This window comes from Dipodomys merriami, unplaced genomic scaffold, assembly GCF_024711535.1.
Source record: "Dipodomys merriami isolate MVZ:Mamm:240054 unplaced genomic scaffold, mDipMer1.0.p SCAF_1, whole genome shotgun sequence".
Taxonomy (NCBI): Eukaryota; Metazoa; Chordata; class Mammalia; order Rodentia; family Heteromyidae; genus Dipodomys; species Dipodomys merriami.
In genome coordinates, this window is record NW_027202270.1 from 103,438,550 (window position 1) to 103,443,067 (window position 4,518).

Below are 4,518 nucleotides of genomic sequence, written 5' to 3' on the forward strand. Positions count from 1 at the left end.
TTCGCCTCTTTATAATAATATGCACTTTCCTTTAGAAAGAGCTTGGTTATTTCTTTGGTTGGGCCTATTTGCTCCTTTTTTATGTGAGATTTTTCAATACTATGAAATGATGCAGAGCAAAAAAGGTCCATCCACTTCACTTGTGTTGCCTCGTGCGTTACTTCAACCACAACAGAACAATGACAGACAACAGAGCCTTTCTCCTCTCTAACAATTCGGTCACCATGACAACCAGCAGAAGAACGTTGGGCCAGGAAAAAAAAAAAAAGCATTGAGCTTGAGGGACTAGACTAATCAAAAAATGGAATAACATGGCAACAATTACACTGATGAGTGAGAGGAAGCTACAGATGCATTCAGACACCTATGGCACCGCAGACTCGACGCATTCAGCATTTCGTGTTTAGTGTCTTGTGTTTTTGAGAGCAGGTAAATAGACAAGATCGAATTGTGTAACAGAATGTCAGTGCTCTAGTTAAATAGAAAATTCCTTTCCTTTGGCAGTGCTACTTCAAGCACATTGAAGAGGGTTTAGGGGAGATGAGGTTTTGAAGTGAAATGTGTAATAGATACAATATGAGTGCCACAAGGCAATGTTATTTAGTTTTAAAAAAGTAAACTTGGATATTTACCCCTCCCCCTTTTTTTTCAAATATATAGGCACAAATAAAGGGAGAATGCTACAGGGTTTGAGGCCTACACAATCAAATCCAGCATCATGTGAGGTATATATACCATTCATTTCTGTTAGAATGTTTTGGGGTTCATTGATCACAATTGTCAATCGAGCACTTCCTCCTCCTTGCCTTGATTTACCTCGTTTAGGATTTTCTCCTGATCCTAGGAGATTTCAGTGTGAGTATATGCATATTCTTGATTATAGGCATAATTAAATCATAAACAGGTTTTATAAACACTGACTTCTGTCTCACCTTACCTGATGGTATTTTTCTCACTTTTTTATATATTGTGTTCTGTTCATTTGGTAGAAATTTTTAATGAATATCGTGGTCTGGTTTTGAGTATTTATCCTTCAAGGGTAAATTTTTCTTTTCATTTTCCAAGTAGAATGACTCTAATTAAGATTATTTTATTCAATCATAAGTGGCAACTGATAACTTTTGGAGCCCACAAGTAGGTGTTTATTGATGGTAAGAAGTTTTCTTTTTTTGGTGGGGGGTGGGGTCTGGTCGTGGGGCCTGAACTCTGGGCCTGGGCACTGTCCCTCAGCTCTTCAGCTCAAGGCTAGCGCTCTACCACTTGAGTCACAACGCCACTTCAGGCTTTTTTCTTTTTGCTTATGTGGTGCTGAGGAATCAAACCCAGGGCCTCAGGCATGCAAGGCAAGCACTCTACCACTGAGCCACCTTCCCAGCCCCGGTAAGAAGTTTTCTATATAAAGGAATAAGTTATTCTATTTATTTTGATCTTGGTGTGAGGCCAAAAGCTTCTAGCTAGAAATCCCTTACTAGGAGCATGGTTGTACAAAATTTTTCCTGGGTTAATTTTTCCTCAGGTGAGAGGAACAGCACAGTTAGAATAATAGCAGTGTTTAATGGGTCTATTCATAATTTATCTGCTTCTCAAAACAAATTTGAGGCAAGTCACTGAAGAAATGAGGTTTCAATAAAACATATTCATTAATAGAGGCTAAAAGACAACAAAAAAACCATGAAGTGATATTTGAAAAAAAAAGTCTATCATGACAGCCTGGCAAGGGCTGTGTGCTGATAGCTCATGCCTATAATCCTAGCTACTTGGGAGGTTGAGACCTGAGATCCCATTTCAAAGCCAACCCAGGCAGATACATCTGAGAGAATTTTATCTCCAATTACCAGCAAAAAGCCAGAAGTGGCTCAAGTGGTAGAGTGCCATTCTTCAGGAAAGGAGGCAAGCAAAAGTGCAAGGTCCCTAGTTCAAGACCCAGTAGTGGCAATGAAACAAAGAAAGAACGAAGGAACAGATGGAAGAAGAATGGAAGGAAGGAAGGAAGGGAAGAAATAAGAGAAAAACAATTGAAGGAAAAGAAAGAAAAGAAATCCTAGCAAAAAGAAGTATAATTTCTAGCTCTGAACTTTACAGCACAGAAACCCTTCAGATTACAGAGTCTTCCTTAACTAACACAAAAGTCATGAAGGTTCTTTAAGAGAAACACCTGTTTCTGGCCCTTAGCTCCTCTAGGTAAAACCTGCCTTGGGAAGAAAGACATGAGAGACGAATGATGCATAGCCACAGAAGTTGGATTTCAGCAGACTTGGAAACAGCCTCCCAGAGGAGCAGCTGTCCTGATGTGCATTGTGAGCCAGAAGCAAAGGAGTCGTTCTTTCCCTTCTGTCTTAGGAGGAAGGATAGAGACAGAGAAAAGAGAAAAACACCTGTTCTCCTGAGCATAAAGAAGAAATCCCAGTCTCTAAAAACAAGTATCAGTCGCTTATTTGCAAATCACCATTAAGAAAGGGGCTTGGATTTGGCCTGTTTGTTTATCTTGGAAGAGCTTCTTGCTTTAAGGACAAAGCAGCTGGTGATTGGGTATTGGGAAAGGAGCTCATTGGTTGTAGGGGTTCCTTCCTGAGGAAAGCGGGGACAGATGCTGCTGGAGATTTCAGGCAAATACAAATGAAAAATGAGGGTTTTCTATGAGATTATTGTGCAAAGGTGAGAAAATAGCTAAATAAGCTTTGTAGGAGATAAACAGTGATATCTTGAGTAGACCTACACTTTACAAAAGCCAGATCTTCTTATTTTAGACTACATTAAGTGTGATCATTCTTTCTATAGTCTCTGACATTTTACTTTACCGTGAAGAAAATCTGCTTATCAGTTTTAACACCCTTCTCTGAGATGCCAGATAAAAGGACACAGCAATTGGAAGACATTTATCTTTAAAATATTTCTATTATGCTCAGGGACAGTGTGGTTACCACTAAGGACTTCTCTAGTATGTATTTTTTTTCCTATGGATGAAGCAGGAATCAAAAAGGACTTTTCACTTTGCCTCAGGAGAACAATCTGGGCATGCAAACACTGAGCCTGGCATTGCCTTAAGCTCCTAAATGCTTTAGGGAACCAGTGGCGTCGTGCACATGCATCAAGGCAAGAGTCTTTATATACTAGGAAATTCATTGCAGTATGACAATTCGTGTGAGGCTCCCTAACCAAGTTTCTTCCTATCTAGTTCTTCCTCTTTTATTTCCCAGGAGGAGCTTCACACATTCTGAAGTGTATCAGAAAGGGAAAAATTCACAAGAGAAGTATGTGGGTACCATTCACCTTCCCCTACTCATGCCTTCATTGTAGGATGATGAGGTTGTCAACTTCTGGGGGGTCTACATTGCAGGCCATGATGAGTCCCTCACTCACATCATTGCCCACCCTCATTACAGCCCTATACCAATAAGTATTCCTATCCTCCTTGAAATCATGTAGGAATCTGCCATTCATTGAACACATTATTGAAGGAGCTTTTCTATAGGCTGATGAGCATAGAATGATAAACGAATAAGCTACAGCTGCCTGCATTGAAGTAGGAAAATCAAACAGCAAAAAAACTTTAAGGGTCTGGCCAAAATAGACCAAGAGAAAGAAAGAAAAGAAGGAAGGAAGGAAGGAAGGAAGGAAGGAAGGAAGGAAGGAAGGAAGGAAGGAAGGAAGGAAGGAATAAAGCAAGCCAGAATACGAAGGCATTTGTAAACTTTTAGAACTAACATCACTTTGTCCCCATTTCTGCTTCTCTTGACTAGTGTTCATTTGCTGAATAGTGAGTTTCCTGAGGTTAAGAGCACTGATCTAAGGATCAAACACACTTTGTCAATTTGTTACTGAATCTCTCTCTCTCCCTTTCTGCCTCCCCCAGTACTGGGGCTTGAACTCAAGGCCTGGACATTGTCCCTTAGCTTTTTTTTTTACTAAAGGATGGCACTCTGCCTAACTAGACCTAACTAGAGCCATAGCTCTACTTCTGGCTTTTTGTGTGGTTAATTGGAGATAAAAGAGTCTTACAGACTTTCTTGCCCAAGCTGGCTTTGAACCAGGATCCTCAGATCTCAGCCTTTTATATAGTTGGCATGAGCTACCTGCATCCAGCTGAATAAACATTTTTTAAGTAATTTAATCTTTCTAGTGTTAACAATTTTGTCTGTATAATGAGAATTCTATACAATGCCTAAATGAGATTGTGTGTATATAGCCTTGAACTATGTCTAGTTCTTGACGAAAGCAGGTTGTAGAAATTTACTGTCCTCTTCCTCGCCATGGTTCTTTTTTGTCTGGATTTAGTCTCTGCTTTCTTCCCTGGCTGGTTTTGTCCTATGTCCTGTCAGACTTTTCACTCTGACCTAAGTACTTGCCTTAATTTTGGTGGTCTCCCTAGGAATTTCTAGAATGAATAATGTGAGTTTCAGAGTTCTGTTAATTTATTGCTTCCAAGTTTCTACTATGAAAAATATGTGCCAAAATGTAAAAGAGAACAGTGGTTATTTATGGGTGCTGGAATTTAGAAATGCTACCTTTTTCTTTCAT

General features: G+C 39.7%; 1 long non-coding RNA gene across 1 annotated transcript; it reads left to right on the plus strand.

Moving 5' to 3' along the window:
• The first annotated feature begins 271 nt into the window (after positions 1-271).
• LOC138803766 (uncharacterized) lies at positions 272-2,402 on the plus strand. The gene is made up of 3 exons (XR_011365042.1): positions 272-429; positions 661-725; positions 2,173-2,402. It is a non-coding gene; the product is annotated as an uncharacterized lncRNA (long non-coding RNA).
• Positions 2,403-4,518: the final 2,116 nt, after the last annotated feature.